We start from the raw sequence: 20,563 nt of genomic DNA, 5'->3' as shown, positions 1-20,563 counted from the left end.
AAAGAGCTGTGCGTTGCCGACATTTTTACTCGTGCATTGAAGAGAGAGCGGAATGGACGTGGCTATGTTCTCTCAGTGGAAATCTCAATATCAGTGCTCAGTATCAGTGGTTACTTATTGCTGCTGAGTAATACTAGTAGTGTGTCTCTCCTGCTCAGTGTCAGTTCTCAGTAGTATCCTCATCAGTGCTCAGTATCACTGCTCATTGTCTTGTGCTGCATTGTGGTGCTCAGCATACTACAGTACATTACTAATAGTCCAGTGCTGCATCTTGCTGCTCAGTGTCAGTTCTAGTATCCTCATCAGTGCTCACTATCACTGTTCATTGAATTTTGGTTTTCTGTATACTACAGTAACATAGTAATATAGTAACATATAGTAACATAGTTTTTGAGGTTGAATAGAGGCAAATTGCCCATCGTGTTCAACCTGTTTTAAGTTGTGATGATTCTACATACTTGCTGAATAATGTTTTATGACTAGTTAGCTACTATAACTCATGTTACCCCCGGATTAACCATGTTGATATTTTAAGTATTATAACCTTGGATAGCTTTTTCATTCAGAAATGTATCCATTCCTTTTTTAAATCCAATTACAGAGTCCGCCATTACCACCTTCCCTGGCAGGGAATTCCACATCCTGATTGCCCTAACAGTGAAGATCATAGTATCTCACCTGGCAGGTAAGTAGGAGTTGGGCTAGAGCTGTGGAGGATTGCTGCTCGGGCACCCCCTGTCAAGTGAAGGAGATCCAACTGAGGCAGCACAAGGGAACTCTCGAAAGAAGAACAAGGCTAGAGGAAGATCTGAGACAAAGAAATCTGACTTTTACCAGAGCTGACCAGAGGAAAGCACAAACACAGTCCCCCACTACCACAAATAATGCAGTCGAGTTTCCCACATTTGGGGAAATCACAGGGGTCAGCATACCCAGAATGCAATGAATGAACCTCACCCTGGGAAAACAATCTTCATGACCATGGTATCTCCTATGCAAAATAAGTATGATTTGGGATAGGGCTGGGGAGGGCCGCTGCTCAGGCACATCTCTGTCAAGTAAAGGAGATTCAACTGAGGCAGCACAAGGGAACTCTCATCTGGGGACAACAACTGCAGGGAGAACACATATTTTCAGATGAAAATCTTGGTCATGCTCTGGTTTCTCTTCAGAACGAACAAATCTTTCGCCTTTTACTAAAGATTTCCGTGGAGAGGAGCAAAACTGAGTTTTACCTCAATTTTTGCATGCCCCATCTTTTTGGGGTTTCTTTTATCGGTTTAAAGATAGAATGAGTGTGCTTTAATGAAAGCTCATTTGCATAGAAATTACAGTAAATGTTTGTTTCTTTTCAAACAGAACTTTCTTGACCATGCTACTTGCTTGAAAGATCTGGGAGCACATGGAATACAGTACAAACCATGCTTATAGCAAGGAGAAGCCAGGTGAGAAATCTGCTTTCTTTCAAATTGGGCGCTCACTTTGATCTGAATGAGGACTGCTGGCATGGCACTCAGGCGACAGGTGGAATCTTGGTCATGCTCTGGTTTCTCTTCAGAATGAACAAATCTTTCGCCTTTTATTAAAGATTTCCGTGGAGAGGAGCAAAACTGAGTTTTATCTCAATTTTTGCATGCCCCATATTATTGGGGTTTCTTTTATCAGTTTAAAGACAGAACGAGTGTGCTTTCTTGTTGGCTTTAATGTAAGTTAATTTGTATAACAATGACAGTAAATGTCTGTTTCTTTTCAAGCAGAACTTTCTTGACCATACTAATTGCTTGAAAGATCTGGGAGCACATGGAAAAGAGTACAAACCATGCTTATAGCAAGGGGAAGCCTGGTGAGAAATCTGCTTTCTTTCTTTCATATTGGGTGCTCACTTTGAGCTGAATGAGGACTGCTGGCATGGCACTCAGGCGACAGGTGGAATCTTGGTCATGCTCTGGTTTCTCTTCAGAATGAACAAATCTTTCGCCTTTTATTAAAGATTTCCGTGGAGAGGAGCAAAACTGAGTTTTATCTCAATTTTTGCATGCCCCATATTATTGGGGTTTCTTTTATCAGTTTAAAGACAGAACGAGTGTGCTTTCTTGTTGGCTTTAATGTAAGTTAATTTGTATAACAATGACAGTAAATGTCTGTTTCTTTTCAAGCAGAACTTTCTTGACCATACTAATTGCTTGAAAGATCTGGGAGCACATGGAAAAGAGTACAAACCATGCTTATAGCAAGGGGAAGCCTGGTGAGAAATCTGCTTTCTTTCTTTCATATTGGGTGCTCACTTTGAGCTGAATGAGGACTGCTGGCATGGCACTCAGGCGACAGGTGGAATCTTGGTCATGCTCTGGTTTCTCTTCAGAACGAACAAATCTTTCGCCTTTTACTAAAGATTTCCGTGGAGAGGAGCAAAACTGAGTTTTGTCTCAATTTTTGCATGCCCCATATTATTGGGGTTTCTTTTATCAGTTTAAAGACAGAACGAGTGTGCTTTCTTGTTAGCTTTAATGTAAGTTGCCATAGATGCAGTGAAACACGCGTGTAGGGCACGGCGTGTCCGCGTGTATTTGACTCATGTGAAATGTTATAAAACAAAAATATATGATTATGATGTTAGCTGTTAGTCTCCACTAATAGGGAATAGAAGCTGAGCTATAAGAAAGGAATACACTAGATATGATGTCACTTAGCAATTACAATGTCTAAAGTGCATACAGATAGCTACTAATAACTCTTGATAAGAAAGTATATCAGTGTGGGTATATTTATATGATGGAATATTGGGACTAGTGAATATATATCACTCCTGCTGTCCAGATTGGCAATAACCAGACAATTATGATAAGAGTAGAGATGTCACATGGGCTGCTATAGATATTAATTTAATGCTGTATGTGTCATTTGTTACAAATGGATACATTTTCTATGAGTCAGCCTAGCAGCTGCATGTTCTAACAGAACACTATCCTCACACAGAATCTGCTAACCTTGAGATAACTAAATGACAGTGTGTAACAGTCTCTTTACTATAAGACTGTTACAAAGTAATATATATATTTGAAGTCAGTCTAGCAGCTGTGTGTTCCAGCAGTTTATAAGACAAAGAAAATCTCCTATTGTGGAATCTAGACACATGGGACTGCTGGCCTGTGTCATACTATTTCTATGTAATACCAGTAACATGTATATAACTGTTACATAATTGTTACAAATGGATAAATCTTTGAGTCAGCCTAGCAGCTGCATGTCCTAACAGGACACCATAAATCCTTTACAGTGTAACAAATTGATTGGTAACACTTAAAGGCTGGAGAGCAGTTATATGCCTTACTAGCATACTCAATATACCACATTATTACACCAGTTACCACGATTATTGACAGCACATTTGATATATTATATTACCCTCACATTGAGTCTGTTTACCTTTAGATAACTAAGTGACCGAATATGTAACAGTTTCTCTATCATAAGACTGTTACAAAGTGAGATAGATATATTTGGAAGTCAGTCAAACAGCTGTGTGTTTCAGCGGTTTATAAGAAAATTCCTCATTGTGGAATCTGGACCACTAAGGGTTATTATATATATAGCACATGGAATTGCCACATCTCCCTATATGATAATTTCATTACACTGTAACATAATAAGAATTAACTCTTTAACAGTGTAAATAGAGAGTAATGAATCTCTGACACATGGAATATATTATTTCTTAGATGAATTGGATAAACCATTATGACAGACACTTTGCTTCCTAATAAGAATTGAGGTGGCTATACCTCTAAGGAAAGCATTATTGCCTACGCCTAGATCAGATTAAATAAGATCTGGCTGAATATATGAAGGAAGGTTGCTATTTATATGAGAATTGGAATTGCTATATTCCTTAAGGCAACCCCACCGATTGATATATGTTGTCAATTAAGTATATCTGAACGGCTATATCTGGACCAGATTTAATAAGATCTGGCTGATTATATGAAGGAGGGCTGCTATTTATATTGGAATTGCCATATTCCTTAAGGCAACCGCACCTGTTGGTATATCTCGCCAATTAACTATATCTAAACAGCTAAATTAAAGCTATTCATCATTTTTTTTAGTTTGGATATTAATAAATATGATCTTTCCATGATGCATAGAGATTTCCCTATCAAGTGATTCCTTATCCGATATAGAAAGCTATCCCCCTATGGTATTGAATTTAGGAATATAGTCTTAGGGGACACAGAGAAATAAGTGATCCCCATCTACCTAAGCACCCCACAAATTGGAGGCTAGCTTACCGGTTATACTCAATCACCCCCACAAATTCGCCAATGGGGATGGCTTCCCGGGAGGTAACCCCTATTGAGTGAAGGGAGTATATAGGATATGACCCAGTGGTACCTGACGACATAGATACTAACAGCTATTTAATAACATTACGCTAGAAAGTGATTATTAGCAACATATATATCTATATAAACAACCCCGCCAGGGTTGTGCCTTCAAAAATAATCACACACGGACACGCTTTTTAAACCTTTTTTTCACATCTCTTTATTCTTCTTATGCACATGTATGTTAGTTCTGTGATTTTAACCTTTATGTTTCACTGCAGTTTGGGATAATAATATTAATATTTATCCAATTTTAATACATACTTAATAAAGGTTATATTTTATGATTCATTCATTCTGTCCAGTGCGTCAACAGTGCAGATTTCTTCTTGTTTTTTCTCCCAAATTCTATAACAATGACAGTAAATGTTGTTACTTTTCAAACAGAACTTTCTTGACCATGCTACTTGCTTGAAAGATCTGGGAGCACATGGAAAACAGTACAAACCATGCAGTATCACAAGAGCTTTTGATCTTTGATCTTTCATGAAGATAGAGCAGAATTGAGGACACGTCAACAATTTCTGCCGAAGGTGGTTCATCTTTCCACATGGTGCCTTTGGCCACTGACACCTTCGTTGAGTCAAAGTCTCTGGCTGTGGTCAGAACTTTGAAAATTTATGTCACCAGAACAGTTCAGATTAGGAAAACAGAGGCTCTGTTTGTCCTGTATGCTCCCAACAGGATTGGGTGTCCTGCTTCCATGTAGACCATTATGCGCTGGATCTGTGGTAAGATTCAGCATGCTCATTCCACGGCAGGATTGCCGTTACTGAATTAGGTGAAGACCCATTCTACTAGAAAGGTGGGTTCATCCTGGGCAGCTGGTCGGGGAGTCTCGGCATTGCAACTTTGCCGAGCAGCTATTTAGTAAACACTTTTGCTAAGTTTTACAAGTTTGATACCTTGGCTGATGATAACCTCAAGTTGGGTCATTCGGTGCTGCAGAGTCGTACGCACTCTCCCACCCGTTCAAGAGCTTTGGTATAACCCCATGGTTCTTAATGTGACCCCAGCATCCTCTAGGTCGTATGAGAAAATAGGATTTTAATACCTACCGGTAAATCCTTTTCTCTTAGTCCGTAGAGGATGCTGGGCACCCGTCCCAGTCCATACTGTGTCTGCAGTTATTACTTGTGGTTATACACATGTTGTGTTATGGTTCTGGTCAGCTTTTTGCTGCAATTGTTCATGCCGTTGGCTTGTGTTCTGTTGAATGCCACGTTCTGCGGCATGCTTAAGGTGTGAGCTGGTAAGATGCTCACCTTAGTTTAACAATAAATCCTTTCCTCGAAATGTCCGTCTCCCTGGGCACAGTTCCTATAACTGGAGTCTGGAGGAGGGGCATAGAGGGAGGAGCCAGTTCACACCCTTTGAAAGTCTTAAAGTGCCCATGTCTCTTGCGGATCCCGTCTATACCCCATGGTTCTTAATGTGACCCCAGCATCCTCTACGGACTAAGAGAAAAGGATGCCCTTGCGCACTATCCTGACTTCTCCTCCCGTCTGCTTACTTTGTGCCTTCCAACGCACAATGCGAACTACAGGTGGTTGTTCAGCCTCTCACTAAGCCCTTTCTGGCAAATTTGAAGCCTACAGTATAACCACCTTTACTTTTCAATAATCTGTTCAGAAGAGGTGTTTGTAGAACGGTGTTTTATTATTCAGTAAAGGGATCACAGATATGATGCGTTGATTTGATGTACAATACGATATGATGATATGTGATAATGAGGTAAAACTGTTAATGAAACAAGAATATGCAATTATGATATGCATGTGAAAAGCAAAATGGATATACACAAGTACATATAACATAGGCTGTGCAAACATGTGATTACATGTGCAAGTATAAACTACAGTGCAGCTAACATTACTCACTGGCTAAACAGGTTGAGATGAGACATTTAATATACAAACTCACCATCGAATGCTATATGAGAGTTGGACCCATGTAAAGCATGACTGTCTGGGACCATGAGGGAAGTAGAAAGGCTGATCCCAGCTTCTTCATCCCAGAATGCATTGCAAGACTGGCTACAAGAGGCTATGAGGGTCAAATTAATTGATGGGACTGACCACTAGATGGGGCAATAATACAACTTTCTGTAGTAAAAGTAATCAGATCTACACAAAGCAAATGCTGAAGGCATGACACTCCCCGTCTGGTATCACTGGTACCATATTTTAAACTCTAAACAGATAACAATAAGAATAGTTCAGTCACTGGTCTGAGGAACAACTTAGTCTCTCCTCGCTTACAGATTTTGACCTCAACCTTACGAACCTTCCCATCCTTGCTTGGGAACGTCTTGGTGACAAGACTTAAAGGCCATTCGTTGCGTTGTGACTGGCAATCTCTGACGAGCACAATGTCACCTGGTTTTAAGTTGGGTTTGGCAACTTGCCACTTGCTCCTTGACTGCAGGGTAGAAAGGTATTGTCTTTTCCATCTGTCCCAAAGGGTGTTTGCAAGGCTTTGAACTTGTCTCCATTGACGTTTGAACAGGTCTTTGGTATTGAATTCTCCAGGAGGAGCATAGGTAATCCCGGTCTTCTGTGTAAGAAGAGTGGCCGGAGTAAGTAGAAGTGGGTCTTCTGGGTCATTAGACACTGAAGTCAATGGTCTTCCGTTGACAATAGCTGAGACTTCAGCCATGAAGGTTGTTAAGCTCTCGTGAGTAAGTCTTGCAGTTCCCACTTGCAAGAATATGGAATCAAGGATTCTGCGTATCATGCCGATCATCCTTTCCCAGGCACCTCCCATATGAGAAGAATGAGGCGGGTTGAAGGTCCATGTACAACCTTGCTCACTGAGATATCTCTCTATGCTTTTAGTGTCAATGTTCGAATTAATTTGTAATTCTTTGGCTGCTCCAATGAAGTTGGTACCTCTGTCGGACCGGATGTGTTTTACTGGGCCACGGATAGCAATGAAGCGTCTAAAGGCATTGATGAAGCTTGAAGTGTCCATTGATTCTATAACTTCGATGTGAACAGCTCTGATGCTCATACAAGTGAATACAACCGCCCAGCGCTTGCTGTTCGCATTCGCACCTCTAGTATGTCGTGTGATGACAGTCCATGGACCAAATACATCAAGACCAACATTGGAGAAAGGAGGGTCTGTACTAAGTCTGTCTGTTGGAAGATTAGCCATCTTCTGAGTTTGGGAAGTACCACGAAGTCTACGGCAAATGATACATTTGAAGATTGTGCTGCTTACACACCTTTTCGCTCCAATAATCCAGAACCCAGCTGATCGTAGAGCTCCTTCGGTAAACAATCGTCCTTGGTGTTTGACTTCGTTGTGATAGTGTTGCACAATTAAAGAAGCTATGTGGTGACTCCCAGGAATGATTAAAGGATTTTTCTCATTTGTCTCCAAGTTTGCTTCTTGAAGACGGCCTCCTACTCTCAATAAATGATTTTCATCAAGAAAAGGGTCTAGCTTTTTTAAGGTGCTGTCTTTGGGAATAGGATTTCCACTGTTAATGCAGTCGATCTCTCCGGAAAAGATTTGGTGCTGCACAACACGGATGATAAGGTTCTTGGATCGTTGTGTTTCTTCTGGTGCGTAAACATTTTGACAGTGGTGCCAACCTTTACATCCATTCACACTTACAGATGCGTTGCGTTTAAATGAATGGACTATGTGAGTTAAGCAGGTAATGGCTCTGACAAGTGATTTCCAAGTTGAAAATCTTTGGAATCTGTGAGGCTGAAGTTGACAATCTGAAGTTACGGTATGGATTGTAGTTATTTGTGGACGAATTTCAACATCTGAGTCTGCGTCTACTAGCTTGAATATGCTACTTTCAGGATTGTTCGAATCTGCCTTGTACAGGAATTCAGGTCCTCTGAGCCATGTAGTGTCTTTGAGGATACTGGCTGGGACAGCTCTTGTAGCGTGATCTGCTGGATTGTGAGCAGTAGATACATAGTGCCACTGTTTTGGATTGGTGGATCTTCTGATTCTTAGCACACGATTGCTGACATAAACATGGAACCGTCTGGTCTCGTTGCATATGTAGCCTAATACTACCTTACTGTCTGTGTAGAAATCTGCTTCAGAGAGTCCAATTGGTAACTCAGATGAAATGAGCTCAGCTAATTCTACAGCTAGTACTGCAGCACAAAGTTCAAGTCTGGGCACTGTGTGTTCTGGACGTGGAGCTAACTTTGCTTTGCCCATGACAAATCCAATATGACATTGTCCCTTGATGTCCATGGTCTTAAGATATGCAACTGCAGCAATTGCTTGGGTTGAGGCATCAGAGAATACACATAGTCTCTGGTTTTGTACTGCTGTAGAAGGCACGGGGGCATATGGACGTGTAATGCGGAGGTTGGTTAAGGTAGATAGAGAATCTTTCCACTCTTGCCACAAGTTTCTTTTCTGGGGAGGCAGTGGGGCATCCCAGTCAATTGACTCACAGGTTAGGTCTCTGAGCAAAGCTTTACCTTGGATAGTGACAGGAGCTGCAAATCCTAAGGGGTCGTACAAGCTGTTTAGAGTAGAGAGAACACCTCTGCGAGTGAAGGGTCTTTCTTCGCTGTTTACTTGGAAGGTAAAGGTGTCAGATTTTAAGTCCCACAAGAGTCCAAGGCTACGTTGAGCTGGTGGGGAATCGGTTCCTAAATCCAAGTCTCTTAAATCGCTGGTATGATCTTGGGAAGGGAAGGCTTCCATCACTACTTTGCTGTTGGAAGCTATTTTGTGAAGCCTCAGGTTTGAACAAGCAAGCATTTCCTGAGCTCTTTTGAGGAGGCTGATTGCTGTCTCGGCTGTTGGCATAGATTTTAGGCAGTCATCCACGTAGAAGTCTTTATCTACAAGTTGTCTAACATCAGAACCATACTCTAGCTCACCCTCTTGAGCTGAACGTCTGAGTCCATAGATGGCAACTGCAGGTGAAGGGCTGTTACCAAAGATGTGTACCTTCATGCGATACTCCGTGATGTCTTTTGAGGGGTCATTGTCTCTGAACCAGAAGAATCTTAGGAAATTCCTGTCTTTTTCTCTCACAAGAAAGCAATGAAACATTTGTTGAATGTCAGCTGTGAAGGCAATAGAGTCTTTTCGGAAACGGATGAGTACTCCTAGGAGTTTGTTGTTAAGGTCTGGTCCTGTCAGGAGTACGTCATTTAAAGAAACACCTTCAAACTGGGCACTGGAATTGAACACCACTCTTATCTGACCTGGTTTCTTCGGGTGATATACTCCGAACATTGGCAGGTACCAGCATTCTTCTGTGTCTTTAAGAATGGGAGCTATCTCGGCGTGACCATTCTCAAATATTTTAGCCATAAAGGAGAAGAAATTATCTTTCATCTCTGGTTTCCTGTGAAAGTTGTGTTTAAGTGAAGAGAAGCGTTTGAGTACTTGTTCTCTGTCATTAGGAAGGCGTTGTCTGGGTGTTCTAAAGGGTAGAGGAGCAACCCAGCTGTTGGCATCATCCTTGACTAGTCCTTTCTCCATTATTTCCAAGAATAGTTTGTCCTCTATGGACATTGCCACCTGGTCATCCTTCTTTGTTCTCTGGAAGACTGCGTGTCCCAGATGATCTTGATAGTTGTCACAGATATGGTTGTCACTAGTTGAGTCTATGAAGGTACAGTGTGGTAATTCCTTTATGAGGAAATGGTTATGACATGGCTGGAATAGAGAAGGGCGTCCATTTTCTAAAGTACAGGTAAGCATGCTGTTGACAGAATCTGGTTTATGCACATCTCCAAGACATACTTCTCCTATTATTACCCATCCCAGATCCAGTCTTTGAGCGTAAGGTGCGTTATGTGGACCATTAATCTGACTTCTGGCTTTGTGGACTTGTAGGATATCCCTCCCAATGAGTAGATTTATTTGGGCATGTGGATCCAGTTCTGGTATCAGATGTGCTATGCGTTTCAAATGTGTATGGTGTTTAGCTACATCTGGTGTAGGAATCTCACTCCTATTGTCTGGAATCTCGTCACACTCTGTGATAGTTGGTAAAGAGAGACATGTCTTCCCATCCAAGGACTCAATTTGATAGCCAGTTGCTCTCCTTCCTGTTGTCTCAAAACTCCCTGCGCAGGATCTTAAGGAGTAAGGAGTGCTGGGTCCTTTAACATTAAAGGTCTCAAAGAAGATTGATCTGGCTAGAGACCTGTTACTTTGGTCATCTAGGATTGCATAAAGTTTAACGGCTTTGTCTGGATGGCCTTTGGGGTAAACTTTGACTAAACATATTTTGGAGCAGGATCTACCGCTAATGGCATCTTTGCAGACTTCGGTACATTGTGAAGTTATTTCTGGTGTGACTGCAACAGTGTCTTTTTGTTCTACACTGTGCTCCCCGCCATGCTCTGTATCGGTATAACTGTGTTGCAAAGCCCATGGGGGAGGACCAGGGTGTAGAGCGGTATTGTGGTCTGTGCTGTGGCATTCTGTGCAGTTAGCACTAACCTTGCAGTCCTTGGCGAGGTGTGATGTGGAGGAACAGCACTTGTAGCAGATCCTATTCTCCTTTAAGAAGGCTTTGCGGTTCTCCAGGGACTTTTCTCTGAAGGTTCTGCATTTCAGGAGAGGATGCGGTTTGTGATGCAGAGGACATTGCTTGGCTGGATCTTTGTCTGTGGTCTCTTGGCGATTAAAGCTGGTAGACCTGCGGAAAGAATCTGAATAATGCACATTAGTCTTGTGAACTGCAACTGATGTTTTGCGGGGGTTAGGTACCATAGGTGCAGTATTTGTCAAGGTAAAGGCAAAACTAGGATCATTCCTGGTCATAGCTTGCTGGTGTACAAAGTCCACGAAAACTGAGAATGGTGGAAATTGCACTTTGTTCTGCCGCTTATATTTGGAGCCATGGTTGATCCATTGTTCCTGCAGATTATACGGTAGTTTCTGCACTATAGGGTTAACGCCTCTGGCTGTGTCAAGGAAGGCAAGTCCTGGTAAATCTCCCTCACATTTAGCTACTTGAAGTTCTTTTAGTAAGTCACTTAGTTCTCTGAGTCTCTGATAGCCTTTGTTGGGTAACCTGGGGAAATCGTCTATTCTTTTGAACAGAGCACTCTCTATTATCTCTGGTGAGCCATAGCACTCATTAAGTCTATCCCAGATCATCCTAAGTCCATTCTCAGGGTGGTTAATGTTAATCACTCTTATCCTTCTAGCATGTTCTGCAGATTCATTCCCAAGCCATTTAATTAAGAGGTCTATCTCTTCACTATGTGAAAGGTCTATTCCTCTGATAGCGTTTTGAAAAGAGGACTGCCAGGCTCTGAAGTTCTCAGGGCGATCATTGAACTTTGAAATACTAATCGTGACTAATTCACGGCGGGTGAGAAATTTAGCAAAGTCTAATGTGTCCTGATTGGCTCTTGGAGATGTCGGTACATTAACACGGTAGGTATATGGTGTGTAGTCATACCTGTTAGTGTTGTCTGGTTCCCGACGGTTGGTATCACACCGCTTCTGTGTGAAGTAGGCTGTGTCTTTCTTGGAGTTTGCAGATTCAGACATCTGAGGTGGGGAAGAGTTGTCCCTCATAGGTTCACAGTGTCTAGGATTCTCTTGCTTGCAAATGTGTGGTCTGTTGTCCACTGGTGGTGGCGCTGTAGAGTGTACTTGATTTGTTTGCATGAGGTCTGAATGCGTACCTTGTAAAGATGGAGGGTTGCTACTCCTTTTTGAGACTTGACGTACGTATTCTGATGTGCGTTGCAGTGAATCCTGAGATCCATTCTCTGTGTCAAGTACATTGGTTCTTCTTATATCAGGGAGTTCTGCAGTCTCCAAGATTTCTGCTTCAGCTATGGCAGCCGCTGCCTCCTTCTCTGCAGCGAGCTTCTCGCCGATTGCTTCTAAGCGTTTGCTCTCGATTTTTAATTGCATCTCCTGCTCGGCAAAGTTAGCCCTTACTTTTGCGGCTTCCGCTTTTGCACGTGCCATGATGGCTGCATTACTGACAGACAAGGATTTGGAGGAACCAGAGACTTGGGACCTTGTTTTGTATGAGGATATCGTTTTCTGTGACATGGTGATCTGGTAGAGATGTTTGATTGTGTAGAGACTGCTGTAATGCTGTCTGCAAGTAACTGTTCAGACTGGTCGCAGATCTCTGAGGAGTCAGTATCTTTGAACTGTTATGAAGCTGCTTGACTGTGAAGAGACTGTTGTGTTGCCTTATAAGCGTGGCTGCACTGACTTGTACAGGTTTCTGTGTAGTCAAATGGCGGTACTCCTATTGCTGAGCTGCCATAGTTGGTAGACTGTATAGAAACTGTGTGGCTGTCATATGCAGATAGCTGTGGCTGGCAGTGTAACGGCTCTGTAAGTCAGTATATGTCCCCACTGCTGACAGGCAATGATTTACTGACGGAGTCAGTGTTAGAGAGTCCATCTGCTTGTAGCATTCGATGTTTTACTGTTCAGCCTCTCACTAAGCCCTTTCTGGCAAATTTGAAGCCTACAGTATAACCACCTTTACTTTTCAATAATCTGTTCAGAAGAGGTGTTTGTAGAACGGTGTTTTATTATTCAGTAAAGGGATCACAGATATGATGCGTTGATTTGATGTACAATACGATATGATGATATGTGATAATGAGGTAAAACTGTTAATGAAACAAGAATATGCAATTATGATATGCATGTGAAAAGCAAAATGGATATACACAAGTACATATAACATAGGCTGTGCAAACATGTGATTACATGTGCAAGTATAAACTACAGTGCAGCTAACATTACTCACTGGCTAAACAGGTTGAGATGAGACATTTAATATACAAACTCACCATCGAATGCTATATGAGAGTTGGACCCATGTAAAGCATGACTGTCTGGGACCATGAGGGAAGTAGAAAGGCTGATCCCAGCTTCTTCATCCCAGAATGCATTGCAAGACTGGCTACAAGAGGCTATGAGGGTCAAATTAATTGATGGGACTGACCACTAGATGGGGCAATAATACAACTTTCTGTAGTAAAAGTAATCAGATCTACACAAAGCAAATGCTGAAGGCATGACAGTGGTGCTGCAGGGCCCACACCCTTTTACTTGCCTTACAGAACAGCTCTGGAGCTGTTACAGTGCCCAGCTGCTGCAAGAAATCAGCTTGAATGCTTCAGGGGATGGGGCATGGCCAACATGAGCCCCACACCAAAGGAGGGTGGGGGTGTTTAATGCGAACTAGGGGTCATCCAAGCACCGCAAAAGGCCGCCATGCCCTGCATGCCCCTTTTCTCTTTTCATATGCAGATGAGGGTTCCAGCCAACTTTGGCCCACTGCTTGGATGACATCACCGTATGCAAATCCGTCTTCTGCAGACCTTCCCCCTGGAATGCTTGTACTAGTTGTTGCATATGGTTTGATATTTGATGGTGCTTCAATATTAGGCAGCCTTCCACCCTCCCATGTTCATCTGAACAGATGTGGTCTCCCTGCAGTTGTTGTCCCCAGACGAGAGTTCCCTTGTGCGTCCTCAGTTGAATCTCCTTAACTTGACGGGGGAGGGGCTGCCCGAGCAGCCACCCTCCCCAGCCCTATCCCAACTCATACTTATTTTGCATATGAGATCTCTTGATCATGAAGATTGTTCTCACAGGGTGAGGTTCATCCATTATATTTTAAAATAGGAAGGTACAAATTACATATTTGAATTGCATCTATGTGCTGGATTCAAATATCCCCCCCCCCCCTTCCTTTCTCAATTGTGCCCGTCAGCAGCTATTCTAAGGTTGCTGCCAATGGGTGTGACACATTAATTTCTTCTGTGGGGTACACTGGACTCCACAAGGATTCACATTGGGGTGTAGAGTAGGATCTTGATCTGAGGCACCAACCGGCTCAAAGCTTTTGACTGTTCCCAAGATGCTCAGCGCATCCTCCTCTATAACCCCGCTTCCATGAACAGGGAGCTCAGTTTGTAGTTGGTGCCTTCAGTAGCAGGCCACTTAACAGGGGCCTGCCTCAGGCAGCCTAATCTTAGCTATTAATTTTGACAAGAAAAGAAGAACTTGTTTTATGAGAATCTACAAGGGCTGCAGCAGGCTAGGTCTAATAGACATCTTTACTGCAGCTTCATCACTCCCAGCGGCGCTGTATACTCCCGTGCCCTGGTTGCTGGGTCACTGCAGCGGAGGCTCCAGTTTCTTCCTAAGGTCAGTCACACACACACCGCCCTTCCGGATCACGAGGCCGCTGATGAAGGGGATCGTGGCCGTAGGGGGTGGACCGTGTGCGCACTGGCGTGGACACTGATTACTGGGCAGCCGCTCCACTAGCCACCAGGTACAGTTAAGGAGCACAGGTCTGGGAGTTTTACTCCTATATTATCCCAATTTTGTACTGCCCGCAGCGCATTGTGATAGGTAATAGGGCCTGATTCAGGTTGGATTGCAATCACAATAAGCGATCCAACTGCAAAAATTGCTAAGAGCATACGCATGTGCCTGCATTTTCTGCGGCACCCCGCAGAGAATGCGATCGCCTCTGCCTGTCAATCGGGGCGGGGGGGGGAGAGGGGGGTCAACAACACTCCATTTCCAAGTCAGGGATGGAGCGGTGCGGGGGCAAGGCTTCAAAATGGGGTCTGCAGCGGAGGAGACACAGGGGGCGTGGTCACAGCGGCTGTATGACATCACATTCAGCCGCTGTGATCACAAAAATGGTGGCGGCTTCCTGCGCGCACATACAGTCTGCACCAGCAGGAGGCTACACCATTTTTTATGATCACGCTGAACTGCAGTGCGACTGCAATTACAGCATGGTCAAGAATGGAGGCGTCATGCTGGGTGGCCATGCCCTGTCACTGTGCAGGAGCCAGCACCGCACACACACTAGTCCCCGGGTGCAGCCCCCAACCCCCGGGACACCCGGAGCAACAAAATGTAGATTCAGGCCACCAGGCCACGCCCCTACCTATGAAACCATGCCTCCTTTTTACCATTGCACTGCTTATCTGCGCGCACTGCATTACAATCTACCTCGCCACCTCTCTGGGTGTCACCAGTGATAGTGACACCTCTGCCATGCTTGTAGCAGCTGGTCCTAAGATCTACGCCTCAAGCCCTGAGTGTTTGCCCTTGTGACTTGTTGATCATCATAGCGAAGCAGATGCTTACAGAAAACTGCAGGGGCTTAGATTGAAAATAAAAAAATTGATGGGTATAAGGTAGAGAGGAGCGGGTTCGGTTCTCCGAGAACCGAATTCCCGACGAACTCCACGTGGTTTACACTGGTCCGAGGCAGGCTCAGTTGTTCCCGCCTGACTCGGAAAACCTGAACAAGGGAAAATGTCATCATCCCGCTGTCGGATTCTCGCGAGATTCGGATTCCATATAAAGAGCTGCGCGTTGCCGCCATTTTTACTCGTGCATTGAAGAGAGAGCGGAGAGGACGTGGCTATGTTCTCTCAGTGGAAATCTCAATATCAGTGCTCAGTATCAGTGGTTACTTATTGCTGCTCAGTAATACTAGTAGTGTGTCTCTCCTGCTCAGTGTCAGTTCTCAGTAGTATCCTCATCAGTGCTCAGTATCACTGCTCATTGTCTTGTGCTGCATTGTGGTGCTCAGCATACTACAGTACATTACTAATAGTCCAGTGCTGCATCTTGCTGCTCAGTGTCAGTTCTAGTATCCTCATCAGTGCTCACTATCACTGCTCATTACATTGTGGTGTTCTGTATACTACAGTAACATAGTAATATAGTAACATATAGTAACATAGTTTTTGAGGTTGAATAGAGGCAAATTGCCCATCGTGTTCAACCTGTTTTAAGTTGTGATGATTCTACATACTTGCTGAATAATGTTTTATGACTAGTTAGCTACTATAACTCATGTTACCCCCGGATTAACCATGTTGATATTTTAAGTATTATAACCTTGGATAGCTTTTTCATTCAGAAATGTATCCATTCCTTTTTTAAATCCAATTACAGAGTCCGCCATTACCACCTTCCCTGGCAGGGAATTCCACATCCTGATTGCCCTAACAGTGAAGATCATAGTATCTCACCTGGCAGGTAAGTAGGAGTTGGGCTAGAGCTGTGGAGGATTGCTACTCGGGCACCCCCTGTCAAGTGAAGGAGATTCAACTGAGGCAGCACAAGGGAACTCTCGAAAGAAGAACAAGGCTAGAGGAAGATCTGAGACAAAGAAATCTGACTTTTACCAGAGCTGACCAGAGGAAAGCACAAACACAGTCCCCCACTACCACAAATAATGCAGTCGAGTTTCCCACATTTGGGGAAATCACAGGGGTCAGCATACCCAGAGTGCAATGAATGAACCTCACCCTGGGAGAACAATCTTCATGACCATGGTATCGCCTATGCAAAATAAGTATGATTTGGGATAGGGCTGGGGAGGGCCGCTGCTCAGGCACATCTCTGTCAAGTAAAGGAGATTCAACTGAGGCAACACAAGGGAACTCTCATCTGGGGACAACAACTGCAGGGAGAACACATATTTTCAGATGAACATGGGAGGGCAGAAGGCTGCCTAATACTGAAGCACCCCCAAACAACAAACCAAATGCAACTACTAGTGCAAGCATTCCTGGGGGAAGGCCTGCAGCAGATGGATTTGCATATGGTGATGTCATCCAAGCAGTGGGTCAAAGTTGGCTTCAACCCTCGTCTGCATATGAAAATAAAAAAGGGGTGTGCAGGGCATGGCGGCCTTTTGCGGCGCTTGGATGACCCCTAGTTCGCATTAAACACCTCCACCTTCCTTCGGTGTGGGGCTCATGTTGGCTATGCCCCAGCCCCTGAAGCATTCAAGCTGATTTCTTGCAGCAGCTGGGCACTGTAACAGCTCCAGAGCTGCTCTGTAAAGCAAGTAAAAGGGTGTGGGCCCTGCAGCACTACCTGTAGTTTGCATTGTGCGTTGGAAGGCACAAAGAAAGCAGACGGGAGAAGTCAGGATAGTGCACAAGGGCATAGAAGGGAGCGGCTCAAGAAAAGAGAAGTGGAAACAGACAGCAAACTAGGCTGGAGAGAGACCTGAGACAAAGAGATCTGAATTATACGAGAGCCGACCAGAGGAAACACAAATTATGTAATCAAGTGTCCCACATTTGGGGAACACGTAGGAGCAGCACACCCAGAGTGCATTGCCCTGGGAGAAGCACCTTCCTGATCATAGTATCTCACCTGGCAGGTAAGTAGGAGTTGGGCTAGAGCTGGGGAGGGTCGCTGTTCGGGCACCCCCCTGTCAAGTGAAGGAGATCCAAGGCAGCACAAGGAAAGCACAAGAAGGCTGCCTAATACTGAAGCACCCCCAAACAACAAACCAAATGCAACAACTAGTACAAGCATTCCTGGGAAAAGGTCTGCAGAAGACGGATTTGCATACGGTGATGTCATCCAAGCAGTGGGCCAAAGTTGGCTGGAACCCTCATCTGCATATGAAAAGAGAAAAGGGGTATGCAGGGCATGGCGGCCTTTTGCGGCGCTTGGATGACCCTTAGTTTGCATTAAACACCTCCACCCTCCGTCGGTGTGGGGCTCATGTTGGCTATGCCCCAGCCCCTGAAGCATTCAAGCTGATTTCTTGCAGCAGCTGGGCACTGTAACAGCTCCAGAGCTGCTCTGAAAGGCAAGTAAAAGGGTGTGGGCCCTGCAGCACTACCTGTAGTTTGCATTGTGCGTTGGAAGGCACAAAGTAAGCAGACAGGAGAAGTCAGGAGAGTGCACAAGGGCATAGAAGGCAGCGGCTCAAGAAAAGAGAAGTGGAAACAGACAGCAAACTAGGCTGGAGAGAGACCTGAGACAAAGAGATCTGAATTATACGAGAGCCGACCAGGGGAAACGCAAATTATGCAGTCAAGTTTCCCACATTTGGGGAAATCGCAGGAGCAGCACACCCAGAGTGCAATGGGTGAGCCTTGCCCTGGGAGAAGCACCTTCATGATCATAGTATCTCACCTGGCAGGTATGTAGGAGTTGGGCTAGAGCTGGGGAGGGTCGCTGCTCGGGTACCCCCCTGTCAAGTGAAGGAGATCAAACTGAGGCAGCACAAGGAAACTCTCAAAAAAAGAACAAGGCTAGAGGAAGATCTGAGACAAAGAAATCTGACTTTAACCAGAGCTGACCAGAGGAAAGCACAAACACAGTCCCCCACTACCACAAATAAAGCAGTCAAGTTTCCCACATTTGGGGAAATCACAGGGGTCAGCATACCCAGAATGCAATGAATGTACGTCACCCTGGGAGAACAATCTTCATGACAATGGTATCTCCTATGCAAAATAAGTATGATTTGGGATAGGGCTGGGGAGGGCCGCTGCTCAGGCACATCTCTGTCAAGTAAAGGAGATTCAACTGAGGCAGCACAAGGGAACTCTCATCTGGGGACAACAACTGCCGGGAGAACACATATTTTCAGATGAACATGGGAGGGCAGAAGGCTGCCTAATAATGAAGCACCCCAAACAACAAACCAAATGCAACAACTAGTACAAGCATTCCTGGGGGAAGGTCTGCAGAAGACGGATTTGCATACAGTGATGTCATCCAAGCAGTGGGCCAAAGTTGGCTGGAACCCTCATCTGCATATGAAAAGAGAAAAGGGGTATGCAGGGCATGGCGGCCTTTTGCGGCGCTTGAATGACCCTTAGTTCGCATTAAACACCCCCACCCTCCTTCGGTGTGGGGCTCATGTTGGCCATGCCCCAGCCCCTGAAGCATTCAAGCTGATTTCTTGCAGCAGCTTGGCACTGTAACAGCTCCAGAGCTGCTCTGTAAGGCAAGTAAAAGGGTGTGGGCCCTGCAGCACTACCTGTAGTTTGCATTGTGCATCGGAAGGCACAAAGTAAGCAGACAGGAGGAGAAGTCAGGATAGTGCACAAGGGTGTAGAAGGGAGGGGCTCAAGAAAAAAGAAGTGGAAACAGACAGCAAACTAGGCTGGAGAGAGACCTGAGACAAAGAGATCTGAATTATATGAGAGCCGACTAGGGGAAACACAAATTATGCAGTCAAGTTTCCCACATTTGGGGAAATCGCAGGGGCAGCACACCCAGAGTGCAATGGGTGAGCCTTGCCCTGGGAGAAGCAACTTCATGATCATAGTATCTCACCTGGCAACAAAAAGGAGAGCCAGTGGACCTACCTATTGGGAAGTTTAGCTCCATCAGGTCTCAACGAACACATAAACTATACGGTGTTCCTATGATGATTATTTACATGTGATATTGAGACACGCCATTTAGATCTCGATGGCGCCAATGTATGCGCTCTCTCTCTTTCTCTCTTTCCCCTTTCTTAACTCAACCTTTCCTTAGGCTCCAACAAATTCGTGCTACCCCGGCCTGCAAGACCTATTTTCATTACATGCTGTGTATCAGGCCACTTTTCATTAGATGTATCAACATAATAATTGCAATAGCAAATTAAATCACCAGTATATTTCAACAATATACAACTATTACCCCAATTTTTAACCTACTCCCCCCTTGGTGTCCTCCTTGACTCACCGTCCTTTCCCTTTCCTCCCCACTTTTCACCAGTTCTATTATTATCATTATTTTTATTTCTATAATTCTTACACATTCTGTACTCATTAGTATTCTTATTATTTGAATATACACACTCTTTAGACCGTTTTGAACAACAACTAGGTACACTTTTTGACATTACCTATCAAGGTAACATCTTTATCACCCACAAACATTTGTTTTGTGTTTTCTCACATGTGCACTTTTAATTTTGTGTTTAATGTCACTTTTTTCAATTTTGTCACTTTTATTCACATATTTTTCATCTCTGATACCACAACCATCAGGTCACAATTACATCTGCTCGATGATTTTTCGAGCAGACCTACACATAGAACCTAAATTAATCACCTGCAGTCAATTTCTACACAATCAGGTTTCATAACATTCACAATACAGAGCACCAACACTAATGATACACAACAACCAAACAAGCCTCCCCTGCACTGTAGTCACCCATTTCCCATTATTTAACCCTTTTTTTCCCCATTCTGTCATCCCTTCCCCCTCCCCTTCCAATTTTCCCTTCCCTCAATTACACCCCCCTTTTCTCCTCCCCCTTTTGTTTTCACTTCCCTCCCCCCCCCCTCCCCCTTTCCCCCCTCTTTTTCCCCCCTCCCCCCCCCCCTCCCTTTTCCTCCCCCCCCCCCTCCCCCGCTTTTTTCCCCCTGGTCCCTCCATAC

At 44.2% G+C, this 20,563-nt stretch overlaps 8 non-coding genes and 1 pseudogene across 8 annotated transcripts; 4 read left to right on the top strand and 5 right to left on the bottom strand.

Annotated features, from left to right (window-relative positions):
• Positions 1-844: 844 nt before the first annotated feature.
• On the bottom strand, positions 845-1,008 carry LOC135041895 (U1 spliceosomal RNA). The gene has a single exon (XR_010235244.1). It is a non-coding gene; the product is annotated as a U1 spliceosomal RNA (small nuclear RNA).
• Positions 1,009-1,152: 144 nt separating this feature from the next.
• On the top strand, positions 1,153-1,268 carry LOC135041843 (U5 spliceosomal RNA). The gene has a single exon (XR_010235195.1). It is a non-coding gene; the product is annotated as a U5 spliceosomal RNA (small nuclear RNA).
• A 270-nt stretch (positions 1,269-1,538) lies between these two features.
• On the top strand, positions 1,539-1,654 carry LOC135041871 (U5 spliceosomal RNA). Its single transcript, XR_010235222.1, has one exon. It is a non-coding gene; the product is annotated as a U5 spliceosomal RNA (small nuclear RNA).
• A 286-nt stretch (positions 1,655-1,940) lies between these two features.
• LOC135041870 (U5 spliceosomal RNA) lies at positions 1,941-2,056 on the top strand. Its single transcript, XR_010235221.1, has one exon. It is a non-coding gene; the product is annotated as a U5 spliceosomal RNA (small nuclear RNA).
• A 286-nt stretch (positions 2,057-2,342) lies between these two features.
• On the top strand, positions 2,343-2,458 carry LOC135041860 (U5 spliceosomal RNA). Its single transcript, XR_010235211.1, has one exon. It is a non-coding gene; the product is annotated as a U5 spliceosomal RNA (small nuclear RNA).
• Positions 2,459-16,565: 14,107 nt separating this feature from the next.
• On the bottom strand, positions 16,566-16,729 carry LOC135041898 (U1 spliceosomal RNA). Its single transcript, XR_010235247.1, has one exon. It is a non-coding gene; the product is annotated as a U1 spliceosomal RNA (small nuclear RNA).
• Positions 16,730-18,163: 1,434 nt separating this feature from the next.
• On the bottom strand, positions 18,164-18,326 carry LOC135041819 (U1 spliceosomal RNA). Its single transcript, XR_010235180.1, has one exon. It is a non-coding gene; the product is annotated as a U1 spliceosomal RNA (small nuclear RNA).
• A 152-nt stretch (positions 18,327-18,478) lies between these two features.
• LOC135041732 (U1 spliceosomal RNA) lies at positions 18,479-18,642 on the bottom strand. Its single transcript, XR_010235113.1, has one exon. It is a non-coding gene; the product is annotated as a U1 spliceosomal RNA (small nuclear RNA).
• Positions 18,643-19,343: 701 nt separating this feature from the next.
• On the bottom strand, positions 19,344-19,478 carry LOC135041841 (U1 spliceosomal RNA; annotated as a pseudogene).
• Positions 19,479-20,563: the final 1,085 nt, after the last annotated feature.

Source organism: Pseudophryne corroboree, unplaced genomic scaffold (genome assembly GCF_028390025.1).
Source record: "Pseudophryne corroboree isolate aPseCor3 unplaced genomic scaffold, aPseCor3.hap2 scaffold_804, whole genome shotgun sequence".
Lineage (NCBI taxonomy): Eukaryota > Metazoa > Chordata > Amphibia > Anura > Myobatrachidae > Pseudophryne > Pseudophryne corroboree.
This window is presented reverse-complemented; position numbering and strand designations above follow the sequence as displayed.